This window comes from Oryzias latipes, chromosome 17 (genome assembly GCF_053564925.1).
Source record: "Oryzias latipes strain Hd-rR chromosome 17, Olatipes_Hd-rR_3.1".
Taxonomy (NCBI): domain Eukaryota; kingdom Metazoa; phylum Chordata; class Actinopteri; order Beloniformes; family Adrianichthyidae; genus Oryzias; species Oryzias latipes.
In genome coordinates this window covers 28,289,939-28,308,889 of record NC_136253.1, presented here as the reverse complement: position 1 = coordinate 28,308,889, position 18,951 = coordinate 28,289,939, and the positions used below count along the sequence as shown (strand labels likewise).

Sequence of the window (18,951 nt, the reverse complement as noted above, 5' to 3'; positions counted from 1 at the left end):
CAGGGCTGCTGGAGCCAATCTAGATACTGTTGGGTAAAGGCAGGGTAGACCATGATCAGGTTGCCAGTTTTTTTTGCAGGGTCACAAACTCACAGTGACAATTTAGAGAAACCACTCAACCTATGGGAAGGAAGCCAATTTGTCCAGAGAAAACCCATGCATGCACAAGGAGAACATCCAAACTCTACATAGAAGGACCCATCCGGGATTTGGACCAGAGCCTTCTTGCTGTGAGGCAAGAGCGCTAATCCCTACACCACTGTGCAGCCCATTCAAGAAACATGACAGATTGATTATTATCTCAACAAAGGTTCAAAGCACACCAATGAGAACAAATATATTTGTCGGCTAATATCAACAACTTGACTGATACAAAAAACATTCAATCTACTGATTGAAATGTGGTGTGGAGACACTAACTAGTTGTGCAGAATTTTAAAATTGGCAAATACACATTAAGTATAGTTAATCACTTGGAATGAACAGATGGAAAACAGATGTCAATGCTTCTGGCTGAGGCTCTGTGAATGTGCTCAAGCTTTGCTCTGGAGGATCACATAGCCTTGGGGGGGTCATCTACTTTTCCTTTCTTTTTAAGATTCAGTGTGTTTTTAGGGACATATCTTTATTAAAAGATTGGTGTGCTGATTGAGCTCTTCAATAATCCAATAAATGAGACACAAAAATCCACGATTACATGAAAATAGGATTTAGCTAATGTTGTGTGAAAGCAAAGCAATCTGAGTAGGAAGTCAAAACAAACGTCTGTCATTGTATTACCCTTTGCATATTTAGTTGAATGATGTATTACAACTGACATAAATGAGGTAGCAAGAGGAAGTTTGTTCTTTGCTATACATAAATCAAATGAGCATAGCAGATACATTTTCTCAGTGTTAGAGTTTTATAGACAAACTACGTTACCTGCATGCTCCAAAGAAAATAAATAAATAAAAGTCCAGCTACAGTTTGACAATATGAGGAAACGCTAGTAAGAAAAAAAGTAAATTTGAAATCTGGGTAGTAAAGGTGTAAAACAATAAGTTTCTGTTCATTTTATTAAATCTAGCTTAATTATTATTAGAACACAATTTGCTACTTCTGCGATTCTGCTAACTTAAAAAAAAGTAGCATTCAGTGTTTGCAACAAACACATTTTATTCCTTTTGTTCTTTTTTGACTTGAGTTCTTTACACATTACATTTTTTTTACTTCATGTTTTTAAAATAGCATTTACCTCAATCGGAAGTGAATAATGGCAAACACTTAAACATTTTACGTCTTTTCTTACGCACAGAGGTTGCTTCACATACAATTTTTATAATTGATTTTATGATTGCATCCTGACAATCCTGCTCTTTAAACGCTTTAAAATTGACCCTCTCAAACTTTTTCATGTACCGGCAGTTTGTTTAAAAAAGTCTGTCAGAGATTGGCATATGATCTGCATTAAAATAATTTTAAAATGGATGTGAGTTTGGAGATATCAAGAGATGCTATTTTTCTGAATAATTTCTGTTCACTTATTACCCCGCTAGCCACATTTTTTCCCCCCGAAACGTTGTTGCTGAATAGCTAAACTAAAATGAAGAAAAAAAAATGCTGCTATAAATGCATTTGGAAGAACATTTTGATTTATCCAAGTTACTGTTTGCTCTGTGACCTGGGTTCCTTTCCCTGAACAGCATCTCAGACTCCAGTGAGGGAGTATGGATGAAATGTGGTGTTTATAAGTAGTCAGGGATTGTTTTGCCTTTGAACGCTTTAAAGGCCAAGTGTATTCACTATCCTCCCCATGATGACAAAAGACATGTGCTTGAAAGAGCCTGTCTGCTGAGGCACAAACTTCTTCCTTTCCCTGTTGAAGAAAATGTGGTCTTGTCTTTGTAGATTGCAATGGCAGTGGCTATGTGCGTCTGATAAATGCAGGTTTGTTGACTTTGTGGTACATTCTCTTTTTGACAACTTTAACAAATGTTGTCTTCAAAAAACTAAACATGTTCTTTGTCTTTGTTTGCAAAGGTTTTGTTGAACGTTCTTTGGTCAAAATATCTAAAGTTGGAGACTTTGGACTTCAGGATTCCATGGAAGGTTGTGGTGTTTGTTAAGAATTTGTTGTTCTTGCAGGATGGCAAATGAGTTATGTACAACAGCGTCCATATTTGGTCAGAAAATAGATGACTTTTTGGAGTCTAATCGTTGGAAACTTAAGCTGTTTTTGCTAGGATTGGATTAATTTCCAAACTATGCATTTCAGCTCCACTCAATATCTGATTTTCAGCAGGATTCTAAGAAATGTATTTGTCGATTTCATATTTCATGCTTTGTTGAAAAAGGTTTATTAAAGATTTCTGAATAACGATAGTCTACCTACCAACAAAATAATTTGTTGTAAAAAATGCTAATTCCTTTTCTAAGTGTTTTTATGTTTACTTAAATATTTGTTCAGTGACCAAACCACTAAATTGGATTTGTCAAAAGTAATTTGTGAACATCTCAAAAATGAACTTAGAAACAACTCTGTGAAGTGTCACAAAACCAAATTTAATTTATTTCAGTGGCTTGGACCAACAGGAAATACATGTGACTAAGTTAACCAATAGTCCTATATTTGGGTTTTATAAACACATTATGCCTATCAAGTCCATGAAGCAAGTGTAAATGTACTGCGTCCCTGCTGTGAACCAGGGAGTGTGCTAGGCGTGCTTCTCTACTTGTGTTTTGACTAATTGCAGCCACAATTTTGGAATCCATTCATCAGGGCTTCATTAAAACCCAAAAAGCATTTTTACTCTCAAAGCTTTAACTATCAAGCAAACAAGTCCCACACAGAGTGGCGTCTGACTAGTTGGGAGAAAAACAAAACAAATAAAAAAACATATTTTTGCTGTAGCTACTGTGTCCCATACTGTATTATGTGAATTACAGAGTGAAACCAATGCAGGTGGTCCCGGAAATTCTCCTGTACCATTCTGTATTTACAGGACATTCTATTTTGTGGTCAATTAAGCTTTGTTTGGTTATAACCTAAAGTTAAGATCAACCATAAAACTCTTCAGAAAGTCCCCTTTTCCTGGTACACAGACCCAAGATTTTTACTAGTTACAATCATTGCGTTGTTCTTGTCATCCTAATTTTTTTTCACAACTCTTTTTTTCTGTAGTTGAAGCCATCTAAGCTCAGATTGAACAAAATGATCAAAACCAAAGTTTCCTGATCAGACACCTTAATGCATACTAAGCACATTTGATGACATTTTCAGTCTATCATTGTACAGTAGACTATCATTAGCTTTTGCTTTTGTCAGCTTGTAAAGGACGTATTCGTATCCACCTAGGTTTTCAAAATAATTTACCATCTCCATCAAGATTTTCTTCGCTTCTGTTTTGATGCCTTGTCAAGTTGTCACATTTTTGGGGTTTCTGAAAGCATCCTTAGCTGTCTGAGTATATGCAAAGGAGAAGACCTGTCTTAGTGGATAAAGTAAAAATAAAATGTTTTGAGAGTCTTAGCCATTTGTTTTCCTCCTAAGTGAATCCTGACAAGTCATCATCTGGATTTGAGTGAATGGTGTGGGAACAAAGCTCTTAAGTGAGAGAGGGAGCTGCAGTCCATTATTCATGATGAAGGGGAAATGTTTCTACCTGTCTTTTACATCTTCATGAAATGTGACATTTACTCTTTTAATGAAGGAGTTTTCATTAAAACAATCAGGACTAGACATGATGCTTCCGTGATCAACTCATAAGCGAAAAAAGGTGGGAAAGTATACTACTTTTTGAGACTCAGAGTTGGATTAATCAGCAGCCAAACTGCAGAATCACACAACATATTTTGCTTTCCCTGTCTCAAATGTGTATATATTTGCACACGGTGACACTTACAGACACACTGACACTCTTTCACCCCCTTCCCCCCAGCGTGAGGGTGGGAGATGTCAGGTTAAGTGCCGTGCAGAGTATTGGGCCTGCTTTTCCTCCTGGCTGGCACCCTGCCTACATCAACAGTCCTTTTCTTCAAAAGCCACTAATGCAGGGGCTGGTGCTGACAGTGCTCTGACAATGAGTTACTATCCGCCAGCCATGGCCCCCGTACGATGGCTGGTCCCACTGAAAAACAGATCTTTGGCAGGAGCAAAGGTTAATCCAGCAGTGAGGCTCAGCCAGCGACTGCATCCACAGCCATGTGTGACTGAGAATAGGTTGAGAGGAATTAGCAAATCTGCCTGAGGGAGTAATGACAGAGGTGTGTGTGTGTGGGTGTGTGTGGAGGTGGGTGGTGTACAGGAAGTGAGGAAGAGCCAGCTGATGATGTTTGTGGAGGTAGTTTTGTCTTCACAATCCATTATCTTCAGGGAGGAATCATGCTGGATAAAGGTTGCTTCATGCCATTTAGAAGACGTAAGATAAATACCAGCAGACTGAATAAATATTGCGGTTAGCGTGTGCGTGTGATGTCTGTGCTTTATCTGCCATATCAAATGCTGTCAGCTCATCTGTCTCTCTTTTTTTTTTTAACCTACTTTACTTTTTTTTCTGCTGCTGTGGAACACATGTAGAAACAATGAGTTATTGAGGAGTTCCTTTCTCTGTTAGTCAATGTCTTTATTGTAGTTTGCTGTTATTTTTTGACGAGATGTGCGTTGTCACATTTGACTGAGTCAGCAAGGTTTTCTGGGGTTGAAGTCTTTTTTTTCCACATTATCAACCGTCCATTTCCAGTTCTAATACCTCTGCTCAACAAGGCCCTGTTGCCATGTCACATCTCCCAGTACAATTATGTGTACAAATGTTTAGAGACTATTTCTTTGACTGACAAGAAGATTAGCTCAACCAAAGTTGTGGGATTAATTGTAATATTTTCTGTTTCTTTGCATGTTCCAAATATAGTGTAAATACTGAGTTGGGGGCTGTGAAAAAATAAAACAAACAGAAAAACATTCCACAGTCCACTTTCTGATGGAATTACCATAATATTATTCATTTAAAAATATTCTTGCTCCCTTTCCAGTGTGTTTGAAGATTAAGCAAAACTATTATCCTCGGCTTTCTTTTTTTAAGGTAATCCCTACGAAGATAGATGGGAATTTGTGGGACAAATGAGAAACAAAAAGAGGGAAAACAGAAAGGTTGAGGGCATGCTGGTGCTGGTTCATCACAGCCAGCTATGTGAGACATCTGCTGGATATTTCCCCTCTGAAAATACTTATTCTGTCCTGACCCTTTGTGCGCGCAGTGGTGTTTGTTTCCTTTTACCCATGGCTATTAACATCTTCAGGTATTTGTGTCACACATGCCAAAACATCTTCGTATGGAGGGCAGAGCAGGGACCGTGTTTTCCCACTCACAGTGGGTGTGCGTTTCTTTATCTCCATTGCCTGTCGCATTGATTGATGGCAAAAATGCTAAATGGGGCCTTTGTTTACCTCACCTATGCTACTGGCGGGCCTTGGTGTGTGCTGGGATGTGTCAAGAAGAACTAATAATGCTTTAACTGCTCTGTCAAAATTCAATCAAGCTGACACAACCTCTCATGTGGCACACTGTCCAACACAGGAGCTGTCTCTGGACAGATGTAAGTGAAATGTGCCTCCGACTTACAAGGCAAGTGTTGACCACACACAGGGGGTCAGGCAAATGGTGTATGCAGCCATACTTCAAGTGCATAGATTTTTTTTCTACTGTGTGTGTATCTCTTTACTCAATATTTTCTTGCATATGCGTATATGTGCTTTAAATGGTAGCGTTTCCATTTATATTTGTGTATCTGTTGTAGGAGTGGTGGAGCAGTGAGGTCTTGTAGTGAGCTTCTCTACAGGAGTGTGTGATTTATGAGTCTTGTGCAAGCGCCTCTGCCGTCCTCCCGTATAATGTACCCATTAGAGACACCAGACACTGTGGCTCTGTTCATCATTTAGCCCCCGAAACCAGCACACCTGGGGAGAGATACGTGGGGATGGACGAAAAACACAAAGGGAGATTGCAGGAAATAGGAGAAGAGGAGTCTGGACAGTTCATTGTGGAACCCTATGGTGGCCTCAGCCAACCACATCTGTGTACAATAGAGCAGAAAAAAGCTAAAACAAGCCATAATAGCATGTAATGGGAAAGTAAAGAGGAGAAAAAAAAACGACTCAAAGTGCATCAAGCCTCAAATAGCTATCCAGCCACAAAATCATAGAAAGTTGCAAAACTAACTTCTCCATCTTTAGTTGTTTTTTCTTCTTTTTTGTCTACTTTTTATTGTTAACCTGTGTTTGTTTTGGTGTCTCAGCCTCATTATGTGGAGTTAGCTGTCAAGGGACCCACAGGCTAACAACACCCCTGGGGAGGAGAAAAGAGGAGTAGCTGTAGTGTGTGAAAACTCTCCGGGAGTCGTTCCAACGCCCATCTACATTAATAACTTCACAGCCGCAGATAACATCCACTCCACGAAATGGTAGTCTCATTTTCTCAGCACACGTTTGAGCCCCGGTAGTAACATTATATGTACTGGCAAACATTTGGAAAATTGTTGTGTTTTAAACCCAGAATAGTTCAACTTCTGTTGCTCCTGCAGCTTTCCTGGTTTATCTTCACCTTACAATATACCAGACTGAGCTCCTAACACAATCTACTTTGTCTGTTTATTCCACCCCTGTGTTTAATTACAAACATATTTGTTGATTTCATGTTCAAAATTCTATTTTCTACATAAATCAAAATTATTGTTTCAAATTCCACATGTATTAAAGAGTAATTATTTACTAAATTTCTTCTTAACTAAATTAATAATGACACTATTATTAACAGACTACTGATGCAATTTGGAAAGGGAAAACAGAAGTTATGCATTAGATGGGTAAACATGGTAATTTCATGTTTAGAACATCTCAGACTCTGCATCATTACTATTGCAAATTGTCTTTAATAATGCAACTGGAATGTAATCAGCTTTTGACAATGATGATGTTGGATGAGTAAGGTGTATGTATCATGCATTCATTTGTATGGATGTCAAGGGAAGATGTTTAGCATCCTCTGCCTCTAATGCTCTGCTGCTTTTCCAGCATTTTGTGTAAAAATGTAAATGTCATTGGTCAAATTTGTGAAGAAGGGGTGAAAAATGTAAAAAAAAAACAAAAAAAAAAACTTTTCTACCCTTGTGGATGACACCGAGCTTTTCTATTTTTCACTAAAGCCTCTAGGCTCTTTTTGTACCTGTCAGCCTCTGCTCGCCTCCTCCAACATAATGGAGCTCAGTTATGTAGATGACTGGAATAACAGCATACTGCAGTGCCTAGTTTACCTAAGGACTCAAAATGGAAGCTGCACAGGATGGAGAGTGAGTAAACTGCACTTTCAAAACATTTTGCATTTATTGGCAGAAAGATATAACACATATTTTCCTCTGTGAGAATGTTTTTTTTTACTTTACACAGTCAGTCTGAATTTGTTTCCTTCTATATGCTTTCTTGTATTTCATTTAAAATGCTGCTAGCAGAATTCTTTACAAAAACAAAATTCTCACCTTACTGGACAGACTCACATTCTCACTCAAAACAATGAGAGAACCACCAGAGGAACATTTTATCATGTCGTAGCATCATTCACAACACTATGAGCGTGTTGTTTCTAAATGTGTAAAGTGAGAGAGGTGTGCAAGTGTTTTCTGCCGCTTCGTCTCACATGTGAAGTAAAAAAAACAGCTTGGAGTGGCTTTCTGGCACTGCATATTTAATGAGCAGCCTCGGCTCTTTAACCGGAGCTGTTGTGGCGAGTGTTGCGCTTTGACTCCTGGAGCACAGCTCACATCATGCAAGAAAACAGCTTCATCCTGCAGATGAAGAGCAAAGAGCTGCCTAGAGGCTCTTTTCTTTCCTCTGGAAGGAAGATCTTTAACTGAGCGGGAAACCACAGGCTGTCTCCCAGCATCAAGCTCACCTTGTGATCCTCTCACGCTGTCTCCATTGCACTAGAATTTTACAGATGACTTTGCTGATACCAAATGACAGCATTGAAAAGAAGAAGAAAAAAATAATTGTGGTCCTAATGGATATTGTCTAAAAGATGACAGGAGTACAGAGGGTGGCTGACGTTTGCAGTCCCTAATGGTGCGTCTGGACAGATGTGACATTTAAAAATGAGTTTTGGGTCAAAGCTTAAACACCAGAATATCCTGGATGCAAAAAGCCATGAGGTCATGCTTCATCTGTGCACATAAAGGGAGACCAAATTACCTGCTGTCACCTTGCTGTAAAAGAATTTCAATTTGTAGGGTGTGGTTCATAGCATTTAAGATGGCTGAAGCAAAATGTTTGATTAGATAAAAATATCAAATAATATCAAACTTGAGGGCATTTCAAATACCAATACCCCCTGGAAACTGAATAAAATATGTCTATTCCTCTTTTTACTATCATCCAAAACTCGATAGAAAAAAAAAAATTAAAATTTTTTCCACTGCAGTATGAAAGATTTCCAAAATAAAATACCCAAAAAAGGTCTCTCAACCATATTCCCAAAAGTAGGAACACCCCTCTCCATCCATCTTTCCTCTTGGAGCTTCATATTGGGGAATTTCTTCCACTGTCAGACTCAACCCGTAAGGTCAAGATCCTGAGCTGAAAGATTTTTTCTCTTGTTTTTAGCCCTATGGGTTGTTTCAAAACTCTCCCACAGACTCCAGCAAAGCCCTGGAGGAAAAACGAAATCCTTTGCCAGCAATATACAGGTTTCTGCAGGCATGTGAGAATGTTCTGCACAAAAGTGGATTCAGTGTTTGCTTTCAATGAAAAGTTTTACAGTGTCTTGGAGGCACAGGAGGAGCTAATCCTTTTTATGGAGGTGGATGTGAAAGAAAGAAAAGCGGAGCAAGAGGCAATTCCAACCTGAAAGTGACCATGCAGTTATGCTTCTGGAAATATTCATGGATTTATTTGTGTTTTGTTGGCAAATCTGTTTGTGTGTAGGATTGCACTAATGAGATCCCTGAAGAGCACCTCACTTGTGGTTAAGGAACAGAGCGCTTTGTCTCATTCACACCAAGTTACTGTCCCCGTGGTGAATTGTGAACATCTGGGGAATACCAAACTGAGGCATCAATTACCTGGATCTCACTGCGTCGGTCAAGGGAGAACACAACCAAATTGAATAACACTTTCCCAGTCGCATGTCCCCACATGTGTCTTCGCAGACACACACAACTACTGGGACACACACACAGAAACACTCGCTTGGAAAACAATCAGTGATCCATCCCAGTGGCATCCTTTCCTGACAGGGTACAGTAACCACCGCTTACCTCCAATTCTTCCTTTCGGAGAGATGCACAAGTGTGGCAGATGATTGACTCACTCACACTTCCATATGACTGTTAAATCGGCGTCTTTATGCAGTCAGTTCATGCTTAGTGCCTTTTTCAAGCGCCATGGGCATGGGTGATAATTTGACTTTTATTGAAATTCTGCTCTAGTGGGTTCAAGGTCTTTGAAGGTCGTTCCTTTACTTTCCCAAGTGAGGCTGAAGAGAGCACTGACTTTACTCTTCTCGTTCGAACTCCAACCCTCTCCTGCTCTCTTGTCTGTTTAGCAATCTGCCAAAAGGGGGATTATTCTGGGGGGCACAAGTCAATTTCGTTGTGCATCCAAACATGGTTAACAGCAGCGTTTAATGAGATTGGACTCAGCTAACTGGTTTTTACTTTCCTCTTGAATACAGGCTTAGATGTTGCCGTTCAGTTGTTTTTCTCGTCTTTTCTAAGTGCAAAACTAGCAGTTACATAGAAAATATATTAATCTACTGAAGAGGAGATTAAAATACAGACCGTGTTCATTTGCTTGATTTTGCAGTTTCTTTTGGGAGCCGGTAAAGTGTCATTTTTATATAATAAATTCGTCCAAGCATATGGTTGAAAGTCTCAAGTAATAGAACCTACCATGATGGGCTGGCACCTTTTTAAAATCTCACTCAGATCATCTTTTTATTGATTGTAAAAGCAATCCCAGTGGTCTATTAATTATGATTAAGTTAATTTTAGCCAAAAAATACAAATCTGTGAGAAAAAAATCCCCTCTGAGTTGAGGGCAGAACTGCTGACACAGAGAAAATCTGCCTCATTTCCCATCATAACTCTGTTTCCACTCTCTCCCGCTAGCATACAGCTTTTCACAACTCCAACCTAACATTAGTAGTGCAACAAAAATGGTGAACAATATTGGATCTGTCCAGTCGTACCGTTGTAAGCCAGGTGCCAGCTAAGCCGAGGAAAGTGAAGATGTACATGGATCTATTTGTCTACAAGTGGATGCATCAGAATGAGGTGGAACATGGAGCTTGTGGCTTGTCGTAGTAGCTTCAACATCGCTGCTACAAGCTTTTTCCAAAAGCACTTTTTCCTCTGCTCCTGATAATTACAATTCGTATAAATACATACTCAGAAACACAGTTTTAAACTTAATTTTCTTAATATATTTCCTCCATCATTATGGAAACGCTACAAGAACATATTAAAAAAAACAACAACATTATTTTCATCAGAGTGGGTTTTTAATGTGTGTCTACTTTGTCAGGGTAATTCTTCATCGTCGTTGTGATGTTGAGGTGACAATTTTGTTGTTGTAATTTACAGGAAATTAACATTTTATTAGTGAAAAATGTTTGCACATTCAAGATCCAAGACAGATAGGGACGATTTCTAAGAAATAAAGAGGCTCATACTCATGCTTAGTTTAGATCCCCATTGAGATGACATTGAATCTGACAGCATGATGCACCAACAAAGTACGTCTGCTCCCTCCCCATCTGATCCAGAGTCCCTTTTCATATGAGCTGCATCTGTCTTCCTTCCTCCTCTCACTCTATCTTGCTCTGTGTCTTAAAATCCACTGTCTCTTCTTCTTTATTCCTTTGCTTTTCCCTCACTGCTATCTTGGGTCTACATATTACAGGATGGCTATCTTGGTTAAAGTGAGTACAAGTGTTGCAGAAAGGGAGAGTCTGTGTTATTCCTTTAACCTCTGTGTCATTTTAAAATACAGTCTTTCAGGGATTTAATCAGTGATTTCAGATTAACTTTATTGATTCAACTTCAAATTTCTGTTTTGAGCCAATTTTTGGTTTCCAGTCGGATCCGTGTATAGCAGCTTACACCCAAAGTCCTGCCAGTCTTTCTTAATTGGAGTAGAAAGTTGCAGCGCAAGGTTGAGCAGAGGGACGTCATTTTGTGCACTCAGCATTTCTTGTTTTGCCTTTCAAAACATATATGCTTCCAGTCTCCGTGGGTAGACTGTTAGCTGCAGCTTTTACTGCTAAATGTCAGTCTCACAGTCCCTTTGTGACCCGTCAAAGATACTTCTCCGTCAGTCTAGTCCCTGCCTCTCTGTGCAGAAGATGTGATGATAGGATAGTAAGCCTGAGCTAACTCTCATGTGAGAAGTTTTGAAATGTCAGAACTGTAGTGGATAGACTTTCATTGTGAATCCATTCTTCTCATGGGTAAAGCAAAATTGCATTGCCATTTTCTCTCCAACATAATATCAGAGCTTGTAGCTCAGATTGTGATTTCCCTGTTCTCCATAGTGGAAGCTGGAGAGCCTGTTTTTGTGCACTTGCTGTGCTGTAAAATGTTATTTCTGTTTCATCATGGTTTCTGTCAGCTGGTTCATATTTCTCATTTGGTGGCTCCTAGAAGTGGAATTATTCTTTTTCTTTTGGGTGAGCTGGTAGTCGGTCAAAGAATAAAAGAAATATCATGTTTAATACTGTTGAATGGGTCTCTTTACAAGTCTACAGACTTGTTTCACTTGTCTAGGAAAAATGGTGAGATTTGAATGGTAGCAGCAGGGACAGACTGATCAATCTTTATTGCCTATTTGCTTAATATCATAATTGATAACAGTTTGAACCAACATTCATAAATCAGTCCGTAGAAAACATACAGGCACGGAGTTTCTAACTACTTATATTAGGCATAGTTGGGATTACTATAAATTTTAAATGGATTTGGAATACATTTTAAATAAACTCACAAAGCTTAACAGCTATTAACATGTAAATTCTCACACCATGTTTTTGCAAATCACTGAAAATACTTAGTTTATGTTTGGAAATAAGATAAAACTTACTAAACCATCAAAGTGGTGTGATGCGAATGTCCGCCCTGTGACTGGGAGGTTGTTGGTTCAAATCCAAAGTTAGTTCAAACAAGACTCCAAAAAATGGGACCTAATGCCTCCCTGCTTAACACTTTTCAGAGGTTGAATGTTGGGGTCAAATCTCCAAATGGTTCCGTAGTGCAGCTGTGACTGCAGTTCACTGCTCCCATGTGTGCATGCCCAGGTGTGTGACAACTGATGGGATTAAAACTTCATTATTCGCACCACCACTTGTTTTATGAGTCGTGGAAACTGGGCTTCTTCTCAATATCCAGATTTGGACAGGGACTGATGAGACTGGTTTGCTGAATTGGAAGATTGATGTTTCCTTTGAAATCTTTCCAAATTTTAAAAGCTCAAACAAGCACAAATAAAATAATTAACAGGAGGCCAAGATGAATATGGTTAATTGGAAGAAATTAAAGTGAGAAAGATGAAGGAAACACTGGAGTGAGGAAGATAAAAGTCAGTTGTAAAAGGAGACTATTGAAAAGAGAGGAGGAGGAGCATCAATGGAAATATTGAATGATGGAGAGGGAAGACAGATGGATGAAGGGATAGGTAAAAAGAGGGAGGTAAACGGAAGGATGAGTGGGTGGTGGGGTTATGATGAATTAAAGATGACACTCTCCGGCAGCCCGGTTTCTAAAGATCACTCTGTCTGCTAATGTAATGTTAATGAATGCAAATGATGTGCCTAACCTCTCTCCCCTGACCAAGAGAGGAAAGAGGAGAGAGCGAAAAAACAGGATCGAGGAAAAAAAAATGGTGAAGGAGAAAGCGAAAGGTGGGAACTTTTGAAGGAAGGATTTATGGATAAAATATGCTGCCTCTGCATTATGGCAGCAGCTGAAAGACTGACCACGATTTTTTTGGTGTGTTTTCAAGAAGTTTGGATGACTGTGTAACTTCAGGTTTTCAAAAGTGGAGGAAATAAAGGATTAGTTTTTTCCTGCACAAAAATTAAATTAAAAACAGTGAATAATGTGAAACGTCTGTGTGGATTCTCAGCAAGTAGTGCAAGTGCTGCATATTTAATTGTAAATGACTTGGCAGTCCAGATGTGTGGTGCTAACAGAATGTCACCTTGGTGTGATTATAGTATAATTTGATCAGGTACTGCAGATACTGAACGTATAAAAAAGGCTCCTCACAATGCAGTGGTTCAAACGTCTACTAAAGATCTCAGATTACCTTTTGTAGTTTCATTCCTGTGTCTTTTCTGATCTATCACAGCTTTCCTTTTTGTCTCTTTCTGACCTGGTATTTGTCACGCTGAAAATGTTATTTCCACGCAGCAAGACCGAGGGACTGCTTCCGCAGAACGCTCTTAATGTGTCTGTGCGTGCTATCTGTAATTTCTGAGCTTGCTCATTTAATTCTGTCTGTGGCTCAGCGATGCAAGCTGAGTGTATGTCATCGCTCTGAGCTCACGTCTCAGAGGATGGCAGATTATTTTCAGTTCAATTTTCAAATCTGACACATTGTCATGTCTGTCTTTAGAGAGATGTAGAAATAACACATTTCTTTTGATGTATTACTCTGGATTTTGTATTTTCCATTTCCTGTTTTCAGTCAGCATGACTGCTGCAGCTGTGGCACATATTAGAAGAGTCTCACATCTGCATTCATGAGGATTGTCCTATCTGTTGAACACAGCGACTCAGTCAGCATGACTGCTGACTTTGTGTTCTTGTATGTCCTGGATAGACATTGAGCATAGCAGCTATCAAATGAGGTAAATTAACTCAAAAATGCTCGACTTGCATTTTAATTATAAGTCTGAGAGAGATGGAGTCGAGGAAAAGTGCATTTATGTGTGTAAAAAGTTCCTCCCTATTTGTTTATAAAGTGCTTCAGTCTCTCAAAAAATAGAAACATCTTCCTTTTATATTCATAAATCCCCTGAGTGGATGGCTGATTAGTTTGGAAGATGCAGCATAGTTCTCTCTTGTTTGTTTGTCACTTTGTTTTCAGCCCCATATTAAGATGCCAGGCTCAGCAGGCTACCATGGGGTTTCATCATTGTTAAGTGCTCATTTCAGTCCTGCTGATTTCTCCTGTGGGGTTTTCATCTTCGTTTTTCATTCTGTCTGCCGTTTCTTCCATCTTTTTTTCTTTCTTTTTTGTACATTGAATGCCTCATTCTCCATCTTATCTTGATTCCATTCCCATGTAAAGATAAAGCCCACCTAAATAATGTTGTCTGGGAGCCTCAGATCTTTATTCGGTTTGTATCTCGTCACAAAGGGAAGCCTGCTCCAAGCCTATATTGCATCCAGCATCTGGACATGATTGTCTCATTGAATTACAAAGTGTGCCAGCAACCTCCAACAAGAGGACAAAGAGGAGGGGAGTTAAAAGATAGATGAATGAAAAAGATGCGAAACAATGGAAATCCTTGGAGAATTGTCTGCTGTATTGATTAAGGAGCCCAAAAGCTTTGGAAAAAGCCTTTAGCACATGTTCCATCGACCAGCAGGCAAACAATTATACCGACTTGACCACAAAGAAGGGAATTATACAGACATGTTGCCATTTTGACTTTAGACTTATTGCAATTTGACTAAATAAAGTTGAAATCGTTGGCCATGCTGTGGTTTCTGCTTTGCTTTCACCAAATTATCCTTCTTCAAATGTTTTTTGTATCGCTAATAATATGCCAAAATGGACATTTGTGTGAAACATCATGTGACTGCTTGCTGACGTGTAATTGTGCAAAGAGAGCTGCTGCCTCATCGATCTGCAGTGCTGGGCCACCATCAATGTTTAATGCAGTCTACTTCTCTCTATCTGTGGAAGAAACCCACCGTTTGGTATTGATCTATCACTTGCTGTTTAGAAGAAGGAGCAGTGCTCTGTGGTGTTTGAGGTTGTAGCCCCCCATCTGTGACTTGGTTTTGGCCTTTTTCCTGAGTTTTAACTAGCAGTGCTTGTGGTGAGTGACTGAGCCATAATGAGCCATCCCACATCCTCTGCTTGATTTAGAGTAAATAATGTTTGATGGTGTAATTCATCCTTCGAACTCTGTTCCACCAGTCAGACAAGCTCGGGCTATTGTTTTCAGTGGATCTTTGAGCTATGGATACATAGTCAGCAACAACAACTATGTGTGTCAATAATTCTCCTCACACTGAACACTTTCAAAAGCCTTTGCCCTCTTCATTTACTGGTGCTGATTTAGCAAAACATGGATAAAGGAGGTCACAGGGGACTACATTCTGGTCTTACCTCTTCTTCCAATTACTTTCAGGCGAGAAAGAAAGAAGCTGTGTTGGGAGGTCTAATTAAGTTTGTAGCAATCTACTCTAGCACCAATTTTAGACAGCCAAGGTTTTTGATTTGTTCTTTATTAAACGCTATAAATGCATGGAGTGAAAATCTTTTAAAATACTTCAATCTTCTTTAATGTTTTAATCATTAAAATAAAGTCTTTTGAGCAGCCCTGATCATATCATGTTAGTTTGATGTTCAACAATTACATTTCAACACAGACACAGAGAACACAGATAGGGCGACAGTTTAGCTCAGGCGGTAGAGCAGGTCGTCCAACAACCGAAGGGTTGGCGGAATCGATCCCCGCTCTCCGAGCGCAGCTAGTCTGCAGCTCACCGCTCCCCCCAGGGGAAAGGTCAAAATAAGGAGAATAATTTCCCCATTGTGAGATAAATAATGTATCAATTACTATTAAATATTAGTTTTGCAAAGAAAAACAAACCATGTAGCACGCTACCGTTGACAAATATCTAAGATGACACTCCATATCTCGTTGACCACATATCTCCTGCTTACTTAATGCCCCATTGTTTTTCTTATGTCTTATTGCAGACTATTTATAAGATTATTTTAGTCCACCATGACCAATATATTTTACGCCCTCTCATGAGTCAATATAGGATGAAAGAAAGACCCTTTCGAAAATATGCGTCATGCATTTAGTTATAAACACCTGTCAAAAAAATCCAAATTTGCAGCATGGTGCTGTTGTACAGCTGCTGCCCAACTGGAATGAGATCCTCTCGGAATTTAATTTAACATTTTTCAATTTCAGTAAAGCCCTTGATTAAATGACTTTATTAGGTTTGTCAAAAGGAAAATGATCACTTGTTAAATTGTAGTAATTTTGTTCAACCAAATGCTGTTTCAAATTTGGTTTAAAAGCCCTTATGTTTTCACTAAAAAAAAAAAAACAATAGATTTGTGAAACTAAAAAAAATACTATGTACTAACAGCACCAATTAGAAATGTACTTATCTATTTTATTTCTCTAAGGTTAAAAAGAACCTTCTTTTAGTTAAAGAAACATGACATTTTCTAAAAATACGGGCTTATGTGACACAAGAAACTGAACACTGAAGATTAATCACAAAAAAGAAACTGGTACTGAAACCGTATGGTAAAAATACAAAAGCCACTATCAAAAGGCTTTTTACTGGTTAGTTTCTCTGATTGTTTCATACAACTTGCTTGAATTTTTTCAGCTGTTAGAAACTCACACAGGCTGCACTTGGGACTTGTTTCAAGTCTCCTGCCAGTGGACAGGTGTGGGAGCAGCGGCATGACAGATTCAAGAGGCCCACTTTGTTTGCTAATCACCACTTAGCATACTTCATTTACTCATCTGCTACTTTGATATTCTGCTAATGGTGGGCATTAAGTCACATGATACAGCTCATCCTCTTCTCCCTTGGGTATATGACCTTTTTTGTCCTCTACCCACATTGTCTATCACCTCATCCCTCTTTTTTTGGTTCAAAAGAAAATAGAAAATGGCCTACCAAGTGCCCGTGTGATTTGACTAAAGCTTTTGTGATTTCCCCTGAGAAAGGGTTGGCAGTCCCCGCAATGCCGGCTGGCTCAGAGGGGTGTTTCTTGCGCCTATCTCCCTAGCTGACAGCGAGTCTTACAAGCAGGGGGGCAGGCTGAAGCTGGCTTTGGAAACGAGACAAGGCGAGGCTGATCTTAAGGAAATTGAAATACTCTGATGGAAGCCTGGGTATGAACAAGCTGTCACTGTAGGTGTACACAGAAAATTGTTCTGTGTTTTCGCTGGTGTGCGAGCATAACGTGTGTTCTTCTGTGTGTGCCTCAGGTTTTTGTGCCATAGATAATTATTAAAGATCTCAGGATTTTTTTTTCTGTAGTGGAGTTTAAGAACAGAAGTCTTTGCTCATGTTTACCTAATCTTTGTTATTTATTTTTTTGTTATGGCATAAACTCACAGCAAGAAAACCTAGTGTATTCTTGACACTGTATTTTTTTAAATGTGGTGGGTCTGTGTACTCCTTTTTACTGATCGGACCATGAGTCTGGAATAAATTCTATCTATCTACTGGAGGAGTGGGTCTTAAGCAGATTCTACAAGCGTGCAGCTTCATATCTTTGCATTTTATCGGAGTGAGATTTCTTCCTTATCAACAGTAAATGCGGGTTGCTCTTGCCAACCCTTTGGTGAGAATGTGGAAGATGTCCAAATCTAAAACTCAGCAGTCCGTCCGAAAAAAAAGTTCCCCATGTGACCTGGTTATCTTCTACAGATCATCACCCTGGCAAACCATTTACCATTCTTCCTCACAGTTGTACTCCCAGCCTTAAAGACCCACTCTGATGAAAATAGTATTTTTTGGTGTTTTTAACACTTTCTTGTTGCATTTTTCTCAGGATGGAGAGCGTATAAAAAGAAAATTTAGATTAAAACTGTTTCTGAGTATGTCTTTATTCAAATCGTGGTGAATCAGGAGCAGACAAAAAAATGCTGTTTAAAAAATCTTGTAGATGTGACGAAGGACTTACAATGGCGAGCCACAAGCTCCCTGCTTCACTTAATTCTAAAGCATCCACTTATAGACAAATAGATCCATGAATGTCTGTTTTTTCTCATCCGAGCTGGCATCTTGCTCAAAAATGCACAGCTGGATAGGTCAGATATAGCTGTATACAAAAAGATGACGGGAAATGAGTATAGACTTACTTCATAGTACTTATCACAATACAGAAGCAATTTCTATGCAAGAAACTATGACCAAGAAAATGATACAGGTTTTTCACATTGGCTAAAAACAACATAATCATAATTAAAAGACCACTAGGGAGGGTTTTACAATAGATCAAAAGGTGATTGGAGTGGGGCTTTAACAAAGAGTGTGTTTAGACATGGGTCTTCCAAACAATATAGCCATAGTAAAAAGTTTCTAAACTCTCGTCTAAAGTGGAGATTTTTCATTTTCCTGCTGACATACCGTTGTCTGTTATCTGTAAATCAGCTAGACTGAGAAAGACAGGTGATATCAGTTGTTTTGTGGTAACTGTCACATGCCTTTCATATTTGCTTGAGCTTCATGTCAGGTTTCTGAATTTTGTTTGCCAGGAAATAATCAAAACTGAGCTGACAAATGTTTTGTATATATGTATATATAAATATATATTTTTAAATACTTCAGATTGGTCTGATGTGTCACTTTATGTAAGGGGTGCAAAGGTATTCAAAGGATGTTTGACTGTTATTTCTAGGTCTGTTTGTAGTGAGCATACACAGCTCTTTTTTGTAGTGTTTTTCCTTAGATTTTGCACACACATCTGCCTTCCCCTCTCCTCCACTCTCTACTATATACTGCATCTTTGAAATGTATGTGCTTTTATAAGTGAGAGTTAAGAGGAGCTGGGACAAACGGCTTCACAAACTTCTGCTATACTGGATTTTAGAGTTTTCCCTTAAGGACTGAACAAATCCGCCCTCCATTTTTTTCATTTTTAAAGCCACCTTCTCTGGGTTGAAAGTTTGTAAAGCTACACTGCATTTCTCGTGAAAACACTTCAAG

At 38.9% G+C, this 18,951-nt stretch overlaps 1 protein-coding gene across 2 annotated transcripts in view; it reads left to right on the top strand.

Moving 5' to 3' along the window:
• The window catches only part of ephb1 (EPH receptor B1), a 159,592-nt gene that overhangs the window by 31,244 nt on the left and 109,397 nt on the right, over positions 1-18,951 (top strand). The window lies entirely within an intron of this gene.